This window comes from Cydia pomonella, chromosome 10, assembly GCF_033807575.1.
Source record: "Cydia pomonella isolate Wapato2018A chromosome 10, ilCydPomo1, whole genome shotgun sequence".
NCBI lineage: Eukaryota > Metazoa > Arthropoda > Insecta > Lepidoptera > Tortricidae > Cydia > Cydia pomonella.
Genome location: NC_084712.1, coordinates 20,105,930 through 20,128,313, shown reverse-complemented (window position 1 = coordinate 20,128,313; position 22,384 = coordinate 20,105,930). Strand labels below are relative to the sequence as shown.

At 36.4% G+C, this 22,384-nt stretch overlaps 1 protein-coding gene across 2 annotated transcripts in view; it reads right to left on the bottom strand.

Moving 5' to 3' along the window:
- The window catches only part of LOC133522367 (brain-specific angiogenesis inhibitor 1-associated protein 2), a 380,180-nt gene that overhangs the window by 152,059 nt on the left and 205,737 nt on the right, over nucleotides 1–22,384 (bottom strand). For both annotated transcript variants that reach the window (XM_061857686.1, XM_061857684.1), the window contains exon 2: nucleotides 14,226–14,284. The gene's annotated coding sequence lies outside the window, so the exon portion shown is untranslated. The remainder of the gene's footprint in view (nucleotides 1–14,225; nucleotides 14,285–22,384) is intronic.

The window sequence follows — 22,384 nt, the reverse complement described above, 5'->3', positions numbered from 1 at the left end:
CGATGGTCCTGGGTTCGAATCCCGGTAAGGGCATTAATTTGTGTGATGAACACACATATTTGTTCCTGAGTCATGGGTGTTTGCTATGTATTTAAGTATGTATTTATCTATATACGTATGTATATTGTCGCCTAGGACTCATAGTACAAGCTTTGATTATTTTGAGGCTAGATTGATCTGTGCAAGATTGTCCCTAAATATGTATTATTTTATTTATTTAAACTTTATTGCACAAAAGAAAAACTTAATGTACAAAAGGCGAACTTAATGCCATGAGGCATTCTCTACCAGTCAACCTTAGGGCAAAGCAGAAAATTTTTTAGGCGGTGCATTTAAAACTAAAAGAAATTGTTTTTGAAAGAATTAGAGTCCTGATTTACATAATTTAATTTAAAACTACTTAAATATATAAAGATACATAAATAAATATATATACACAACCGATTCGTGAGACTGATACTTAATTGCTCTTTGAACTGCCAGCAAACAAATCACGCGCAGATTTTTTGAAAGCGGACTTATTGGGAGCTTTTCTAATGTTAGGTGGAAGACCGTTCCAAAGACGTGCTGCCTGAATGGCGTAAGAGTTAGACATGAAGCCTGTTCTATGAGGGGGGATAGAAAGAGAGAGATTGCCAGTAGAGCGAAATTGGCGGTCATGAGAAGCACCATAAAAGTGAAAGAATTGTTTAAGGTATTCAGGGGAGTGTGGATCAGTGAGAATGGAATTGAGAGCGCAGAGCATACGAATATAACGCCGTTGACAAATAGGGAGCCAGCGCAACTGGGAACGAAACGAGGGCATTATTATTATTATTAGTTATTGAAAGACTATAAATCATAGCAAACGTTATACGTTATTTTTTTGCAAATACAAGATTTTAATTGATCAAAATTTCGTAAGGATTTTAGAAACTTTGTAGCATCGTGACATGACAATTGTGTCCCGAATTCACAAGTTCGTATTCGGCAACCCTATTCCCAGCAACGAGTTAAGTCAACCATAAATTTACCCCAAATGGGCGATCGGAATAAGTTATCATCGGCAGTTAGGAGGCGTTTTTTCGATAACGCTTCCTTGTTTGTATTTTCTTAGTATATTCATTGATAAGCCGTTTTTGCGGTATTTCTTTTAAAACGGCAAACATGAACGACAAATATTTAATGCCTTTGTTTGTTTTGCGATGGCTTTTAAGTGGAACTAGTTAATATATTTGCAGTGGAACCTCAGTAACGCGAATCTTAAAGTGATGCCAATAAAATGTGTGAAGGAGTGTGTTGTCGGTACACAAAATAATTGAAAATAAGTAATCAAGTTGTGGACATGGTGGCGGCGGATCTGCGCGAACTTCGAGTCACCAACTGGCGAGAAGTCGCACAGGACCGAGAAAAGTGGTCTTGTGTCGGAGGCCAAGTCTCATTTTGGGTTGCTGAGCCAACGGAGTAAGTAAGTAATCAATTTGTGTTTCCCTTCCCACTACTTTTGGACTCCGAATCACAGTTTTTTATGTAGGTAGTTCGACAATACCAAAGACTTTCAAACTAAAATTATCATCGACAGTGAATTTTATTTTAGTGCCTATTCTATCCTGTATTATACAGAGCGTCCCAAGACTATGAGAAAGGAAAACCGTACGTACAACAACGTACGTTACACAACAACAATTACAACTACGTTTTACAATACAGTACTACAATTCCCACTGGTAGGTTGTAATAACACCGAGGTATACAGGACGTCCCAAGACTATGGGACATCAAGGGAAAGTGCTTTAAATATCGTAGATAGGATATTTTGCTGAAAGAAGACTTTACGTTATTTTTAAAAGTCAGTAATTCTCCATTTAATGATTTTCTAAGAATTACTTGCTTCATCTGAGAATTGAACCGGTTTATTTATTTTCTTGAAATTTTACTCAAACATTTTACGTTGTTGCTTTCTTTTAAAATACTATATTTCTTAAGAATAATTATTATATTTTGTCCATTCTTTCGACTGGCATCCTAAAAATACGGGGGATTTTTTTTCACATTTAAGTCGGTTCGATTCCCAGACGAACCAAGTCATTCTTAGAAAATCTTTAAATGCAGAATTACTGACTATTAAAAATAACGTAAAGTCTTCTTTCAGCAAAATATCCTATCTACGATATTTAAGGTACTTTCCCTTGATGTCCCATAGTCTTGGGACGTCCTGTATACCTCGGTGTTATTACAACCTACCAGTGGGAATTATAGTACTGTATTGTAAAACGTAGGATGCTGGTTGCACTTATTACGTAGAAACCACTATCCTCTTTTCTGTATTATCTGCCTATTTGTATTTCCCCTGATAAAATAAAGAAATAAAACAATTGCTTTTCTCTTTCTAATAATTCAGTCTGATGTATAAATTAGAATGTCAAGCCATTAGTTCATAAATTGACAACAGCATATCAAGTAATTAATATTTCGTAACGAATTTTTAAATGCAGAAACCATTTTCCGCCTGCATTCTACACGCTCCGTAATTAAAATGTGTCAATTTGCACCCAGGAACGGACGAGAACAAAGTAAAAAACTCAGCTAAGTACACGTAAAAAACCTTGCTTTATTAATTTAATACTCACGGAGAAGAGAAAGAACCCTTTGCATAAGCCCGATGTAGCGTAAGCAAATTGTTTGTAAAACGCGCTGCACACTCGACAAAAAATCTCATTACCATTTCTAATCCTGAAGGATACGGCGCTTATGAAAATATGCTTTTAAACTGACTTTCACTTGGTTTTACTGGAGTTTAAATTCTAGGAAGTTTTTCTTTTAAATGAAGATAATATTGTGGATAAGTATTTATCCCTTATGAGTGAATTGGAGTTGGGAGTTCAAAAAATATGTTTAAAATTAATATGCGATGACTGAGATACGCGTCATACTCGTGAACTGATACTGTTTGTGGACACTGGTCTGTTTAAGCTGACACGTGACACGCTGACACATTGTTGATGTGTTTTTTTTTCTTTTTGCTTATAATATTGAATATCTAAATTTACTAACTTCCATGTTGAACTGTGAAAACCGTGTAAGTGCCCTTGTGGCCTATTTGCTGAATAAATGTTGAAGTTAGCTTGAGGCACAGCAAAATAGCTGTTTGAATTTTCGCCAGCGCTACAGGGCAATCACCTCCATATTACATAGGTAGATGACATTATGAATTACTACAGGTACTTACTTACTCTATTCGCTAAGTGCACGACGGGTGCTGCTCTAAATCTGTGGCCTATTCTACGTAAAATCTTATGGAGTAAAATTAGATCAAACGGCTGCCACTAGCACGTTAAGTGCGACTTTTCATAAGATTACGTGTTTGCAATAAGGGCCACATCTCCCTCCACCTCCAGCGACTGTGCACCTTGCCAATAGATAACTAGACATAGTTATGAGTTACATAATATAGTGTTAAATATGTTACAAATAGTGAGGAAGCCAGCCAAATTGTATCCATATATAATAAAAATATATCGAAAAATTGGCCCAAATAACTGTCAGTAACGTCGAATGGATGGAATATTAGTTATCGGAGCGGACACATCCGGAGCAAAGCAAACACTTTATTGATACGCTTCGTTACGCAAAACTGCAGATCACTACATCTAGATGGAGTACTCATCACAAGTAGAAGTTATCATACTTACATATTGACGACCAGTTTGGCCCAGTGGGTAGTGACCCTGCCTACGAAGCCGATGGTCCCGGGTTCAAATCCTGGTAAGGGCATTTATTCGTGTGATGAGCATGGATATTTGTTCCTGAGTCATGGGTGTTTTCTATGTATTTAAGTATTTATAAATATTTATATATTATATATATCGTTGTCTAAGTACCCTCAACACAAGCCTTATTGAGCTTACTGTGGGACTTAGTCAATTTGTGTACTAATGTCCTATAATATTATTTATTTATACTAGCACTCGCAAGTATAAGAGCGCTATCATTGGGCTGTGTATGGGTGAATTAACTTTTTCTTGTCAGTCGTTGGTATGTTTACGGTCGCCTATGTCACTTTTAAAACCCTGGTTTTAGGCGGCCTATCCACTGGTGCGGAGTGGAGCAGAGATGTGTGGAATCAACCAACCTTTCGCTCCGCTTGAGACAACAGGCAGCTTTTTGCTATTTAAAATAATCAATTATAAGCAAACCTAGCATTTTGTGTTCAACTCTTCACTTTAGCATCAAGTACTCGAGTGAAAATTATATCACTAGCTATGTGCAAAATGTTCGAAGGGGTAAAATTAAAAAGCGATGATTGCGCTCGATGTGGTTAAAAATTTCTCAGGCTCAAATATACACAATTTTTGAACTGACATCGGTCAATGACTAATCCGCAACTGCTATATCTCTTACATCTCGTCCCTATGATAGTTAATTTTTATATCGAGTCGCTGTCACTTAAAATATTTGTAGACATTAATTTAATTAGAAATGTTTATTAAGTTATAAAATATGGTACAACATATTTCTTTAAATTGTATATACAGATGTCAATCACAATTAAAAAATCAACGGTGATCAACTCTGGTCAACGTGGGACAAAATTACAATTTATAAATTGTAATGTGGTACGTTCTAAAATAAAAAAGGAAAATAAATATTCACATATATTTTTAATTATTTTTTTAATATAAACACAGCCAAAAGAGACTTAAAGGAACTGTCATAGGGCGATAGGGATCCATTCGACGCGAAAGGTATAGGCAGGCGCAAAAATGATTTATAAAGCGATATCTATGGGAAGAAATCTACGCTCAGAACTAAGCAAACAACCACCGAGTAATGAACACAAAACTAAACCGAACTAATAAGTTACCGCGTGCTGATAATTGATTCTGCGTTTGTGATAACGGTCATGTATTGAATGGGTTCGATCAGAACAGAAATGAAAACTTACAGTAGATCGTCAAATAAACTTACATCGGCCGGTATATAAACCGTGATTATCTTTAAAAAAAATTAATTATCAACTATACATTTAAATAAAAACAAACTTAGAATAAAAAGTAACCTTTAATTAAAACTACCTACAAAACTAAAATTGAAACCTAAAAAAAAACCATAACATGAGTGACCTAGCCCAATATGTTTATATTAAGCTAGATCACCCAGGTCAGATTATCTTTTATATTGTTTTTGAGCTGCCGATATTTCGACGCAGTTACATGCATCTTGTTCACGGGTAACTGGAGATAGCGGGTGGGTGTCAAAGTTGTGTAGACCGCATTCGGTCTACCCTCATTCGTGCGCGTCGGCTGCGTTCGCTTTCAACGTTACCACCGGTCGTGTCCCCGTTAATCATTCAAAACTGAGATCGTCACATGTTGTTGAGCCATTAGACTTCATTTTTAGGTTTTTAATTGATGATCATTTAATTTTGTTAGCACTTTCGACGGAAAGTCTCTCATGGGAATTTATAATAAATAAATATTATAAGGACATTTCTACACAAATTGTGTTGTGGGTACTCACTCAGACAACGATATATATAATATACAAATACTTTATACATAGATTAATACATCCTCAGGAACTAATAATCTGTGCTCATCACACAAATAAATGCCCTTACCGGGAACCCCGGACCATCGATTTCATAGGCAGGGCCACTACCCACTAGGCCAGACTGGTCGGTGTATCTCTAATACGGGCTTATTTTGAAAGTTACAAAAATATAATAACTTAAAGCACTTTCAGCAGCAACAGTAAGCAATGCAATGATTTAGTAAGCTTTGCAGTAGTGTAAGGGTGTTACCACATCAATCTATCGATCGATTATCGATCGATTGGTGTGGTAACACGCTAAGTCTTGCTAACGTAAGATGTGGTAAGAAAATAAAAATATTGGCCTACTGTTTGTCTCTATTCTTGTGAAGAAACCCTTCGTACTAGGATGCGATCGTGACGGGAATGTTACAAACTCCGACCCCTTCTATTACATCGATAACCAAATTTCGGGCTCCGATAGAATACATGAAAAATAATTATTTAGGTACCTCAAAGCAATTAAAACAGAGGGCATAATTATAATTATAATAATCCTATACAACAAAATGGATTTAAAGCTCTTTTAACAATAGGTATTATTAATTAAATACGGTGAAATTGCAGATTACGTCCGCTGTTTTGTCTATTATTTGACGTAAATGCACAAAAGGATCCATTCGGTACACTGACTGATTTTAAATTGTGTAAAAATATTTCATCTGCTATTAAGTCGTTCAAATTCGACTTTCAAAACAGGTATTATTATTGAATTTAGTTAGTTCATGTATATTTTTAAAAAGGATTTTTTGTGTAACTTTTCAAGTTCGTTTTTAATAAAGTCATATCGGTATTTAAAACAAATCAACACTGTATTGAAAGTAAACCTCATTCACAGCTTAATATAAATAAATATTTCACTCATAACCTTCCCGGTTCACTTGATGACTTGGTAATATCATTTAAAAAATCTTCCATTCCTTAGGGATTTTTGTTACGATTACTCCCTCTAAACCACCACCCACTAACCTGTAATTTTGTCCCACGTTGACCAGAGTTGATCACCGTTGATTTTTTAATTGTGATTGACATCTGTATATACAATTTAAAAAAATATGTTGTACCAAATTTTATTTACCACCCATTATGTATATTTGTATAAAATACCACCCATTATGAGCAAGTGTGATAAAAAGCATATTTTTAAAAGCTTTAATTGCGTAAAATACTTTCTTTCATGAGTGTATGTCACAAAAAGCATATTTTGTAAAAGCATAATAAGCCTTTACATCATCATTTATATTAGCACTTAAATCCAGTATATACATCAGCTCATCAGTCCCTATTCAACGTTACCAAACCTATTACCATCTATTACAGCCTAAATTGATTACGTAGACCGGCCAACTAAACTGCTCTGTAGGTAATATGCATTTAATCGAACTGCGTTGCATACAGCCTCCCTAATTGCAAAGAACGGAGTCAGCTAAGATTTACCAATTAAGGCAGGCGAGAGCGGAACCACCATGCGGCGTCAGCGAGTCCATGGAGTGGGGTACCTAATCATTCCTATTGACCTAAGGCCGCATAATACTCAGAGCTCTGTGTGTAGGGAATTTATTTGTTAAGTACTAATAATAAGAATTGAATCGGGATATCGGACCAAATGCTTGAATGGCGGGTCCATATCGGGTTGCATACAAGTTTAAGTCATATCTTTGATACGCATAACAACTTGTGTCATAATCATTGCCCATACAAATGAATAGTCATATTATACGGTGTCATACATTTTTAGCCATAATATTTGATGTAATACCTACCACTTGTCATGTATTTTTTGTGCATACCTAACAAACCTAACCTAAAATTTTATGCGATTTAAATAAATGACTATAAAAATTATGACATACTTAACTCATTTATGACAAAAACCCAGTTACGCTCAGGAATAATTCTGACTGACGATTTTTATGACTGACAACTTTATGCATAAAGTGTTATGACAATTAATAATATGACTAAAGTTGTTATTCGACCAGAGGGGTCCCTTGAATGGCAAAGAGATGGTCGGTAATTTTTTTTTTTCATAATAAATAACCACTCAGATGGTTAAAGTCGGAACTTGACTGTTTGATCTTTAATATTCTCTACTAAGGACCAAGACCTTAACGATGTAATCTTTTTTGCCATTCACACTAATATATATTATACAAAAAACAATTTAATTCTTTGGTTTAATTTAAACATCTCCCTCTTAAGCCGTAACATTGGCTGATTTAGGTACCTTATAAAATGTAGAACCCTAATACTTAGGAATATGAGTGCTTTAATTTTATTGTACACTTCATTAAAATAAAATAAACACAAACGTTTTTTTCTCAAAGAACCTAACATTGCCGTGCCGAGCCTGTGAAACATCTTATGATTTTATGTTGGCGTAAAAAGGTAATAAGATTTCTAGCGGGAATAAAGGGAGTTCCATTTCTCAACAAAAATTAGGTGGAAAAGTAATTTCGTTTTATTAAACAGATCCGCGAGGGGCCGGTAATTGTTAACCGATCCAGAAATGTGCATTCCTGGACATTTGCACAACAATGAGATTAAAAGGGGCATTACTTTTAAAGTTATCTCTGGTTTGCCCTGCTGACCTTTGACCGGGGCATAAAAAGACAAAGCGACCGGAACAAAGCAAAGGTACTTAAATTAAAGAGCAAAAATAAATAGCCAACACGTCTCAACGAGTTCTTAAGGCTCCTTGAAAAGCTATTCTGTCTTATTCGCTACCCCCACTTACGATTTCATTCAAACGAAAATTTCTCTCTCCATTCACGAAATACGGATTCATTTTGGTGATTGCTCTTGTAGAGCAATAAAAACCTAATCTGAATTTTAAGTGAAATATTAAGTTAAAATCTAGGTACATAAAATTCACGGATGCTGCGAAATAATTTGAAATTGCCGAAGTTAATCAAAAGTAATGTAATTTACTTTTGATAACGCAAATACCTGTCTGTGGAAACCTGTAATTGGCTTCTCTGATACATATTTATGTTAACCTAGTTTTAGTTTACTTAGCTGTTGGTTTTCCGAATAAAATAAAATAAAATAATAAAATACTACGGTTCGGCTATTACGTATTTTATGTCTTAGAACGCTATTAAAGTAAATTCTTTCCCTAATAAATTTTGTTCCCAAGACGACATTATAATTTTATGAAAGTATAAGAATTATTTATTGGATTTTGTATAAAATATGGAAAAAAAAATTAGAAACAACAAATGATAGATTTTTTTCCTGACAGAAAGGGGTTTGAGCCAACAATGGGTACATTAAATACGTTATTAATTTACTTACCCAAGCGTACACTTTGACAGAAATATTGCAATTACAAATATTACAATTTTAAATTTGCACCTTCCAAAAAACAACGAATTTCGTGATTTTTTTCGTGAGTCATATTAACATTAAGCTAATTTTACTGTTTAACGCACGTATTTTTAGTCCTTTCTGACTATAGTATTTGAAAATGGAGCCCTACACTCCCCGAAACATGTCGCGGGAGTGAAGTGAAACCGTGATTAGCTTAATTCCAAAAACATTTAAATCAAAATGGATAAGGGATAAATTCATTTTTCAACAAAATACAAGAAGGGGAGTTCATCCCAGGAAAAACGACGAAATTAGCAAGGTGATTGCAAACAAGTGCACCCGGAGGCACCCCCCAATCAAACCATCATTTCAAAATGTCGACACGACATCGGGAGCACGTTAACAATGATGTAATAAGGTGACGTTCGGATTCAGACTGCAGCACCAGTATTGTAGTGCGACATTACCGCCGACTGCATTGCTGCGGCAAATGTCATACCTAAACGTCAAATTTAATATTATGCACTTAAATTTCTCGATAAAATTACCCGATGCAAGAAACGTCAAATTAAATATAAGTTTCTCTGCTCTTTCTTCTTCCTCGCTTTATATCGGCATTTTTGCCACGGCTCATGCTGAGAGCCTGGGGTCCGCTTGACAACTAATCACATGAATAAGCGTAGGGACTAGTTTTTACGAAAGCGACTGCCATCTGTCCTTCCAACCCAGAGGGTGAAGTAGGCCTTATCGGAATTATTCCGGTTTACTCACGATGTTTTCCTTCACCGAAAAGCGAATAATTCATACATAAGTTCCGAAAAACTCATTGGTACGAGCCGGGGTCTAAACCCACGACCTTCGGATTGAAAGTCGCATGCTCAACAGCGCTCTTACTTTGCAAATGGCCATTTTGACGTTTTCTCCAATGGTGCAGTCAACTGCTACAGTAATGAAGCTGGAGCGCGACTTAAATGTCGATTGCATTACTGCTGCAAAAATGTGAAAATCGATGTTTCTACCGGATTTTTGACATTTGCGGCAGCTATGCCGTCAGCAGTCCTATCGCGCTGCGAAACTGCGGCAGAAATGCTGGTATAGTCTCAATACGAAAGGTACCTTAACAATGAGTGTAATATTGTGATGTCGGACAATTTCTGCGGCGCTGTCACATGCAGGTGTTGCGATGTGCCACAACCCCTCGCCGGGACCTGAATAGCCTCCATAGAAATTATTTCACCGCAGAAAGATTGGACCAAACTTTCCATCCGGACCCGAAAGTGACAGGTTCTACCGTTCAGCGAATTTAGGTTCGGGTTTTGTTCGATTTTACGTCAATTGTTGTTCGGATTTTATGAATTGAGCTTTGAAGTTCGTCGACGCTTCAGTAGTGTTGCAGGATAATTGGTTTTGAGGAAAACTTCAAATAGGTATCATAAAATTCATGAATATTTATGAAAAATACAGTCATACATATATCCCTGTTACTTATGAATAGCGTATTTGACTGTTTAAAATAAATTATTTTACATCATGCATGAAATAAAGCTCCATCAGATTAATAGAGAAACGTAGACAGCATGTTCGTCTGTCCGTCCCCGGCTTTGCTCCACGGCGGTTAGTGTTAGTACCGCTACCGGCCGATTCGAAGAATGAGATACGATAAGTTCTGGTTTAGATAAGTTCTCATTTAGATATCGTTTGTATGTCGTATAATTGACAGAAGCAGCTCGATTCAGGCAGCCAATGTCACTTTGACGTTAGAAATATTGTAGATAGATCACGAGATTGGGATCACGTTGGAATAAAAATAAATGTAAATTTTGACATTTCGTTTTGTTATCGATCTTTTAGAGATCTTTCCACGATCTTAAACATGTCTTAATCATTCTTCGAATCGAGCCGTATGTCAAAGATGAAAAGAATGCGGAAATTAATCGGAGTCCTTAAACACATAACATACAAGTTAAATTTTAAATAAAATAAATAAAAACTAATCTAACAGTCGAATAAATTAAGGTAACATTTAAATATTAATAAAATAGAGATATAAATTCAAACGTTAATAATTATAAAGAAAAGAGAAAATTAAAATTTAGTATCAAAATTAAATAATATAATAGCGGCAACAGAAATACATCACCTGTGAAAATTTCAACTGAGTGTCTAGCTATCACGGTTCGTGAGACACAGCCTGGTGACAGACAGAGAGACAGATAGACGGACAGACAGCAGAGTTTTAGTAATAGACCCGTTGTACCCTTTGGGCACGGAACCCTAAAATAGGCATTATGAGATTGTTTTTGGTAAACTAAATTATATGTACAGCTTGTACGGCTCAAAGCTATAAGTTTTTTTCCTGACACTGAACTACGATGTTACCAGCTATAAAAGGCATGTTTATGACCATTAACGCATTCACTGCCAGCAACCCGCCAGGCGGGCGCTCAGTCCGTAGTCGCTTTTCGCTACATACGCATTTTCCCATGTTATCGGCTACGCTTGTAGCGCGTAGCATGCACTGGCACTGAATGTGTTAATTAATTAGCGCGCTGCCAGATAAGCCACAAATCTCTAGTATCAGTCGCCAAAGGGTATCGTACCCGACGCCTTTATAATCCATCTTATTAAGGCACAATTTAATTAAGGTGATTAACAGTCAAGTCTATTAATACATTTTCTAATTACTTCTTTAAGGTATCCTGTTTTTTTTTACATTGTAAAAGGGTAAGTTTACGAGTGTCCGGAAAATTTATTATACATCTTAATTAAGAAGGTATTTTATAAACTTAGTGAATCGCAATTGTGACCGTGGCCGGCAAAACGTCCCGCTTTGTCGCTTGCCATATGGACGCCTTGACTTGAGGTCATTCGTATGAAGATACAAGCAAATCTCATGCTTATGGCAAGCGACAAAGTGGGATGTTTTTCCGGCCGCGGTCAATTAAGCTTTAAAAATGATTTTTTCTAATAAGTTTCAATCATATATGCGACATTATATATGAAAAGGGACCTTATTGTCGGTGGCGCTCACGCCATTATCAACGACGCTCCCATGTTATAAACAACGCCGCGCTACGCAGTGCGGCGTAAGCGCCATCGGCAATAAGGTCCCTTTTCATAGATAATGTCACATATTTTTAGAGTGACTCCATTTATATTTATGGGTCAAACACATTTTAGAAAAAGGTCACTTCTGTGGACAATATAATTAAAGTTACCGACTCTGGTACATAGATATTCCGTTTTTCATAACGGAAAACTAGGAACTCGTCTGAAAAAGGTATGCCTAGCATAGCTCTTCACAGATGAACTAATATGGAACATATCAATGTTTCGAGGGCGCAAGGGGTGCGGACAACTGAAAGTAAGTAATCTTAGATATTAGGAAAATTAATAATATTTTTTAAGAATTTTAAGGAAATCATAACGTCTAAGTATATCCGGTTAAAAAGGAAAAAATATTTTGGAATCACACCATATATTTTTATAGGTCAGTCAAACCTGGTAAATTTTCTTTTTTCCACCTCTCAAAACTTTGCCTGCCAGAAAACAGGTCCCCTGCGTTATAATCAACTGCAAAACGCATTGTCAAACTCCACAGTATCCTCAGTTTAATTACAGACTTTTCCAAAATTAATAAAAAGTCACATGGAGGCCTAGGGGCAGCTCCCGAGGTGGTACGTGCTCAAAATACTTTTCCACTCCCCTGTTGTATTAGGCACTCCATTTTTGTCTGGACAACGCGCAAGCTGAATTTTTTTGAGACTTAAAAATGTTTGGTAAAGTTGTAAAAGTTAGGTAATAGTACATTACTATAGAGGCCGGGAAACGTAGGGTTGCAGGCCAAGTAGATATATACGCGGATAGAGATATGCGGCCGGCAACCCCGTTTCTCGCCGAGATATGTATAGTGCTTTTCTCAAACTTGCAATTAAAACAAAAAAAATTAGTCAATTTGTTTTGTGGCGTCCTACTCGGCTCGCCACTCTACCAGCGGTGTACAACCTTACGCGCGTTAGTCCGCGCGCCAGCTCGATGCGTCACCGCCGTTGCTTAGCAACGAATATGCACAACAGAGGGCCTACCGCGAACTACGTTCGACGTGTTGCCTTCCTGTCACACTTACGTACGAATTTACAAGTGCGACAGAGAGGCAGCACGTCGAACGTGGTTCGCGGTAGGCCCACAGATCACCGTACCAAGCTAAGTGATGGTTGAATGCCAAGACGTTGTGTCACAATTTGACGTTATAAAACAAAAGAAGGTTACTTTACAGTCCTTACACACCTAAGGCAGTATGAAATTCCTTTACATATCATCTTCACTCATCGCACCTGATATGTAGTATTTCCGGACCAAATTTGACGTAAGTCATGTCATCATTTCATAGCAAGTTTGAGAAAAGGTTTATAGAATACTGATTAAACTATAATTTCTACACATTATTAACTTATATGTAGAAACGGGAATTAACCGCGTATTAAGTTTTAAATTTACCTCCGTGATTAAGATCATTGGTTTTAAGATGTTGATGTCAACGTTAGCCAGTCTTCTCCGAGACCACGGGGACAACGCCGTCCTCGAAACGTCAGAGGTAAATTTAAAAGATAGTACGCGATAACTCCCGTTTCTATAAGTTAATAAGGTTAACGGAGTTGGGTAATTTTAACTTAAGTATTTTTTACAAATATTTATCCATTTGATTTAAAAATAGTTTATTCTTGTATTACCATTTTATCACTCAGTAAATTTACCATTATGCTACTCGTATATGAACACAAAATCGGTACATAGTATACATACATGCTGTTAAGCATATATTATGTTGTCCACAGGCGTGACAACATCATTAAATGACACATCGGTGTAATCATGAGTATCAAAAACCTGGACAAGTGCGAGTCGGACTCGCCCACCGAAGGTTCCGTACAACATTAACTTCTTTTTTCACAAATATAGTTTAAATTTATCCCTGTATTTGTAGTGTAAGATGATATTACTTGCATTTGATAATTGTAGATCAATCCCTATAAATTTTGATTATCTTAGTGTCGAAATTTACGGCTTTTGCGGCATAAACGAACGTAGGTATCTTTTCTGTACGTTAACTTTGAAAGTTGATTTTTTTTCACAGCTTCAAATGAATGCTGACTTGAGTAATTAGTTTTAATTTCCAGTTGATACCTCCACGCGTTTCCGAGATAAAGGGTCTTGACAGACAGACGGACGGATGGACGGACAACAAAGTGATCCTAAAAGGGTTCCGTTTTTCTTTTGAGCGTAATTTATATTCTTGTTAATTAATGATAATACATTTCCAAGTAAAATGAAAGTATACTTACGTTACATCGGAACACTATGCGGCATTCTCCTTCCTTACAAACATATAAGGATGATATACCTGAAATAATAAGTAAATTATTTAGAAACGGTTATCATAAATCAATCCATATTATTAATGAGTTTTGACGCTACGCTATTGCTGAACCAAGATCCACTTTTTTATGCTACGTTGGTGGCAGACAAGCATACGGCTCGCCTGATGGTAAGCAGTCTCCGTAGCCTATATACGCCTGCAACTCCAGAGGAGTTACATGCGCGTTGCTGACCCTAACTCCCCCTAATTGAGCTCTGGCAACCTTACTCACGGACACGAACAGAACACTATGAGTATGTTATATGATTATGAGTGCATTAGCACTTGGTTCCATATTTAGTAGGTTGCGAGAGCTCAACGAGGGAGTCTGGAGTTGTAGGCGTACACAGGCTACAGGGACTGCTTACCATCAGGTGGGCCGTATGCTTGTTAGCCACTGACTTAGTATAAAAATTGAGTTAATGGACCTTGCATCTAGTCATGACATTTGTACATTGACTCACTTTGTCAAATAAAATCTTTCTTTCAGGCAACTAGCACATAAACTGCTAAAATTACAACGTCTCCCATACCCGAGCAAACATTCAGTCATATTTTATCAAAATTGATTTTATATGTCAATTAATTAAACCAAAATACCGAAAATAACTTTGTTTTCCGCAAAACAATACAAACGAAACACGCCTGAGGAAATCGCCCACCGAATTGCAATAAATTCTTCAACAGTAATACATTTAAGGAATTAAATTGATTTTATATTATATAATTCCAGTTGCGCTTCCAACCGTAGATAATAATTGAATTTTAAAGAATCATTGGACGGGAAGCGTTGAGGGTTTTATTGTGGTGCACGAATGATTATAAATACTTACGTATATTTATAATTATTTATTCGAGCATAACATTAATAGGAAAGGGGACGGCCGCTTTTCCATACAAAACGTAGTCCTTAATTATTTTTACATAATTTTTGAGGTACGAGTATATTTACCATTTCTCCTTCGTTTGACTTTTTCGATTCTTTGATTATTATAAAAAGCTAAGAGCGAAAAACGAATTCCATATTAATTTTTGTACGCTCCTAACTCCTAAATTCGTATAAAAATTACCTTCTGTAGCTGTGGTACAATCACTTTGAAAACTTGGCTGCATTAAAGCTGAGTATTTTGATTCATCATCATGAATTTAAGAGTTCTCTTGTCGGTGGAGAATCTTCCAACTTTCCCTATCTTGCGCCAGCTCTTTGACTTTTTGATACGACACGACCCCTACTTTTTCTTTCGCTTGGTTTAAGTAACTGCGTCTGGGTTTTCTTATACCTCGCTTGTGTTGATGCTTATGTAGTGTGTGGCTTACTATATAACGGCATGTACTTGTCATTTAAGACACAATAAATCTATACTCAAGAATAAGTGGTTCTCCTTTAACGCCCTACATCACACGGCGATCCTGCCAGTGCGGCCTTAGGCTACACTGGCGGCGCGCCGCGCCGGCCAGAGGACGATCGAGAAGAAAATAACAAAAATAATAATTACAAGGGCATTCCAGTTGTGAATCATAGTGGAAGTGGATAAATAAATATACTGCTGACAAGAAAAGGTACCCAACTGTCCAGTTCCGATTTGAATTAAATTTATATTATGTTATAGAGTAGTCTAAAATAACAGACACGTATTTTTTTTTTTGCTGCCCAAACTCAACCTTTTTATTAAAATGTTAAATCCCAGTCATAATAACATTAATAACATTAATAACCAATCTATTCGGATTGCAGTGTTCGGTTTTTAATTAAGTAATTTTTAATGAAGTGCCTTCAGACCAAGAGACAATTGTGCAAATAAAACATTACAAAATAAACGCAATGTTTTTTTTCTTCTGGAAACCGGGAGGCCGTCCTTTTGTTTTCGAATTTGAAACCTAAACATCCTTCAGTTAAGCAAAAAAAAAAAGATTGTGGCATATGTACAAAAAATTGTACAAGGGGTCTCAGGTGGTTGAAGGTAGATAAATGGGTCAAACATATTTTAGAAAAAGGTCACTTCTGTGAACAATACGATCAAAGTTAACGACTCTGGTACATAGATATCTTGTTTTTCATATTTGAGTCTCAAGGAATAAAAAAATGTATCCCGCCTGTAAAGGTGCCGCATAAAAATTATCTTTAGGTTCCTTTATCTTTGCGATATCTACAGGAAAGACCTGAACGAGTTTGCTAAAAAATGTGTATCACCCAGAAAACTCTTTATTGGCACACCTCAGTAAAATATACAAATTAAGGAAAAAAGAATGGACGAAAGAGAGGCAGACCATAGACGGTTTTATCGCCAAACAGAGAATTAATCAAAAAAGCAGGTACATACATACATACATATAATCACGCCTATTTCCCGAAGGGGTAGGCAGAGACCACGGCTTTCCACTTGCTACGATCCTGACATACCTCTTTCGCTTCCTTCACTTACATGCCATTCCTCATACACGCTATGTATGTATGTATGTATAGGTATGTTGAGATGGTTTGGATACGTGGAAAGAATGAGTGAAAGAAGGTTAACAAAGGGAGTGTATAAGGGAGAAGTAGAAGAGGGAGCTGGGAGGGGTAGACCTCGACGGACTTTCTCTGATCAAATCGGGGAAATCCTGAAGAAAGGCCAGGTCAAGAGCACCCTAAAAAAGCAGGTGTTGCAAAATAAACGCTACAGATGCATATTTCGATTTGTTCTCCCAAAAGTTCATAATAAAACAATAAAAAAAATATTGTCACAAACAATAACTATTGTATACGTATATAAGTAAGCGATATGAGTAGGTATCAAATTTTTAGATTTGTGTACCCAACCAGCCTTTGTAGCATTGCTAGAAATAGCGGTGGTTTATTCCCTGATCCCTATAAGACAGGTTTACCTAGTTTAGGGCTCAGGACACTATATCTAACAATAGAATGCTCCTAAAAATGTAATACTCTTTTACTATGAAATAAGCAGCAATTTTACATACTATTTCCCGAAGGGGTAGGCAGAGACCACGGATTTCCACTTCCTACGATCCTGACATACCTCTTTCGCTTCCTTCACTTTCATGAAATTCCTCAAACACGCTCGTCGGTTTAGGGTGCTCTTAACCTGGCCTTTCTTCAGGATTTCCCCGATTTGATCAGAGAAAGTCCGCCGAGGTCTACCCCTTCCAGCTCCCACTTCTACTTCTCCCTTATACACTCTCTTTGTTAACCTTCTTTCACTCATTCTTTCCACGTGTCCAAACCATCTCAACATACCTTTCTCAATTTTTGTCACTACATCTTCGTTCAGTCCACACTTTTCCCTTATCACACTGTTCCTAATTCTATCTTGTAATTTTATACCACACACACTTCTCAACGCAATTTTGATACCTAAATAAATCATTTTTAGGGTTCCGTAGTCAACTAGGAACCCTTATAGTTTCGCCATGTCCGTCTGTCTGTCTGTCTGTCTGTCTGTCCGTCTGTCTGTCCGAGGCTTTGCTCCGTGGTCGTTAGTGCTAGAAAGCTGAAATTTGGCATGGATATATAAATCAATAAAGCCGACAAAGTCGTACAATAAAATCTAAAAATGTAATTTTTTTTAGGGTTCCTCCCCTACACGTAAAGTGTGGGTGAAATTTTTTTTTCGCTTCAACCCTAGAGTGTGGGGTATCGTTGGAAAGGTCTTTCAAAACTAATAGGGGTTTTCAAGAAACATTTTTTTTAAAGTGAATATATTCGGAGATAATCGCTCCGAATGAAAAAAAAAAATGTGTCCCCCCCTCTAACATTTGAACCATAGGTCCAAAAAATATGAAAAAAATCGTGGAAGTAGAGCTTAAGAAAGACATTAAATGAAAACTATAGCGGACATGATCAGTTTAGCTGTTTTTGAGTTATCGCAAAAAGTTTTCCCTTCAATGTAAAAAGACTTACTTTAATTAGGTACTAATTATGCAAATTTGCCTATTTGTTTAATTCGGGTGAAAGGTACCGTTTCATCCCTTGGTTAACAATTTACTACACTTTAAGCTTCAGTTTAGCTTATTGTGACGGAAGAGTAACTACGGAACCCTACACTGAGCGTGGCCCGACATGCTCTTGGCCGGTTTTTATTGATTTTCAATCCACGTATAACAGCATTCAGCAACAATCTTGATTGAGTAAAGCAATATAACTATATAAAACTATATAAATCAAAATTAACTGCGGGCGCGGGCTACTATAGGGAGAAATATTTTACAGGAAAAGCTTTTCGGATAACGTTTCACATATCGCGCTTCGAATCGAATGGTGTATCGAGTTATCCGTTCGAAAGAGTGGAGCTAAATAAATTTAAACCCATATATCCAATAGTAGTATTCCCAGAGTGAAAATCGTAGTTTGCCTTAACCAAAAATAGACGATTTTTATCTCTATATATATTATATATATTATATTATAGGATATTATTACACAAATTGACTAAGTCCCACAGTAAGCTCAATAAGGCTTGTGTTGAGGGTACTTAGACAACGATATATATAATATATAAATACTTAAATACATAGAAAACACCCATGACTCAGGAACAAATATCCATGCTCATCACACGAATAAATGCCCTTACCAGGATTTGAACCCGGGACCATCGGCTTCATAGGCAGGGTCACTACCCACTAGGCCAGACCGGTCGTCAAACCAGTAAGGTTATATGTACAGTAAGGTTTAAAATGCCGATATAAAAATGTATAAATAATATGATGACCTATCTGGCCTATGAAATGGCCTCTATGGCCTGTTTTTTTTGCGTTGCGTCTTAAAAAATGAGTGAACGTTCTTTTAAGGGAATGCTATTTAGAAATAATTCATCTCAATTAAATGCCATGCCGTCTAGTACAGTTTTGATGTTTACCGTTCTCCAATTCTTCCTCAATTGCTCAAAGGTTAACTAGAAGAGATCCTTGAAAGGGATAAGTTCGCCTTTGTACAAATGATGTATGTTCTTTCCTGTTTTATATTTTTTTCTGTACAATAAAGTACTACTACTACTACGAATTAGCTTGAACCCTAAATGGCTGTACAGTCAGCATCGATAGTAGCGGTTTAAACAACGTGCCAAAAGTATCTGTCATCGGCGTCATCGCGGATAACTTTTCCAAATAGGTATTAGGTATAGACAAATCTCCAAAATTCGCGTTCAAAAGTACATATTTTACAGTCTTAATTCTTCTACAAACAGAACAATCACTTTTTGTTAAGCTGTTACAGAATGGTAGATACTTTTGAAGCGTTGTTTGATCCGCTACTTTTGATGCTGACTGTGCCTATTCAATAAGGCGAAGGTTGCTACGATTTTTTTTTTGATAACTTTCTACATCTGTTGTTAAAGAGTCTCCTGCTAGTAAAATAAATAAGTACCACTGAAAATCCGCAACATGGCGAAAGCTAAATACAATCTTGTCAGTGATGTGATACGTAAGTATATCGGCAGTTATCAGTAGAAAGCTGACGCAGCAAAAAAACAACCATTCTCAATAAAACATGTGTGCCCAGGTACAGGTTTCGATGTTTAATTTCGCTAAAAGCGTCCACCTCATTGTGGTCGCTCGTGATTCGGGATTTTACTGCCGTTTCTATGCCCAGCAACGAAGCCCCGGTTAAAAGTGCCCGTGGAATACGTACAGTATAGTGCACTACCTATTTGACGTTGACGACCCGTTTAGAGTGAAACTCTAGCTTTATTCGTGGTGTTTTTACGATGAACAATGAAAAGGAATCGACTTCCGTAAAACCAGCCAACTTTAGTTATAAAGCTTCCAACTATAATTCAAATCCAACTCAAATAAAAAATCGAGGACATAAAGTACATTCCGATCGCAGTGAATGAATTCAGAAACGCTTTTTATATACTCTGACGTACGTCCAAAACTAATATAAAATCTTTAAATCCTACGACGCTAGACTTTAGCACTATGAAATGCAATCACTGTTTTCTAGACGAAAAGCTAATACATTTTATTCCTGTATAAAATCCTACGGTTTAGTAAACAGTCCGGAACTGCTCAGAAATCTCAAGTTGATTGTACCTCGTGCGGACTGGCGCCTATGCAACAGTAAACCATTCTCTCCCCCACTGTCTTACCAATATTGGCAGACATGCACCCCTGTATTCAATGATCGCGTCATATACTGGCATCAGTAGGGCTAAGATGTTCGGCTCTTTATCATTTGTCACCATGCCTGTCCCGTTCTAACAAGTATGTAAGTGCGAAAGTGAAGCATGACATGACAGGTGATAAAAATGCGACCATGATACCGCTGCAGAGTTAGTGTAGACATATTGTCTTGTTCTTTGGACCTCAGTCAAATCAAAACTAAAGTTATATTTTTGACGTGATAACGTCTAATAAATTGATGAACACCGGTAGCATGCACGAAAAAGTGTCACATTGTGGACAGATCCCCATGGTAACGTTGTGGACAGATCTCCATTGTAACGTTACGGCCACGTTGTGGACAGATCTCCATGGTAACTCCTTCTTTGTATTATACAAGATAATGATAATTCAGTGATAATAATTCAATTCAACTCATAAATAAAAGTATGCTATTTTTTATCAATGTTTTCTTATGATGTTATCACGCAAAATTATCTTCCGCATACCGACTTTACAGACAACCATTTTTTTTATTCATTCTTCTTTTTTTACTGAAATAAATTTATTTTCTCCATTTTGTTCATATTTTATTAGTTAGTTGTTAATTTTAAGTATGATATGAGCTGTTATGTTTCATGCATGTTGTGTCTATTATTTTAAGGTGCACACAAGTTTTTGTTTGTAAATGTATATTCTTTATGATGTACTAGTTGTGACAACAAGTCTGTAGGCCATTAATAATAAAAAAACTTCGTTCAGATATGAATATCGTTTGATTGTGAGATGTATGATGGTGATCATTTTCCGATTGCATCATTAAATCAGATCAATTTTAGCATATTATTGCATCAACAACGGAATAACAGTAATACTGCAAATTTTAACTAAGTCAGACATCGAGAAGTGGTTCTTATCAATGTCACAAGTTTTGAGAGGCACAATTTTTAGGGTTCCGTAGCCAAATGGCAAAAAACGGAACCCTTATAGATTCGTCATGTCCGTCTGTCTGTCCGATTCTGTCACAGCCACTTTTTTCCGAAACTATAAGAGCTGTACTGTTCAAACTTAGTAAGTGGATGTATTCTACGAACCGCATTAAGATTTTCACACAAAAATAGAAAAAAAAACAATAAATTTTGGGGGTTCCCCATACTTAGAACTGAAACTCAAAAAATCTTTTTTCATCAAACCCATACGTGTGGGGTATCTATGGATAGGTCTTCAAAAATGATATTGAGGTTTCTAATATCATTTTTTTCTAAAATGAATAGTTTGCGCGAGAGACACTTCCAAAGTGGTAAAATGTGTGTCCCCCCCCCCCCGTAACTTCTAAAATAACAGAATGAAAAATCAAAAAAAATATATGATATACATTGCCATGTAAACTTCCACCGAAAATTGGTTTGAACGAGATCTAGTAAGTAGTTTTTTTTTAATACGTCATGAATTTAAAAAAAAAATTTTTTTTTCATCATACCCATACGTGTGGGGTATCTATGGATAGGTCTTCAAAAATGATATTAAGGTTTCTAATATCATTTTTTTCTAAACTAAATAGTTTGCGCGAGAGAACCTTCCAAAGTGAAAAAAAGTGTGTCCCCCCCCCCTGTAACTTCTAAAATAACAGAACGAAAAATCTAAAAAAAATATATGATATACATTGCCATGTAAACTTCCACCGAAAATTGGTTTGAACGAGATCTAGTAAGTAGTTTTTTTTTAATACGTCATAAAATTAAAAAAAAATTTTTTTCATTAAACATATACGTGTGGGGTATCTATGAATAGGTCTTCAAAAATGATATTTAGGTTCCTAATATCATTTTTTTCTAAACTGAATACTTTGCGCGAGAGACACTTCCAAAGTGGTAAAATGTGTGTCCAAAGTGGGAAAATGTTGAACAAGATCTAATAAGAAGATTTTTTTTTAATACGTCTTAAATTGTACGGAACCCTTCACGCGCGAGTCCGACTCGCACTTGG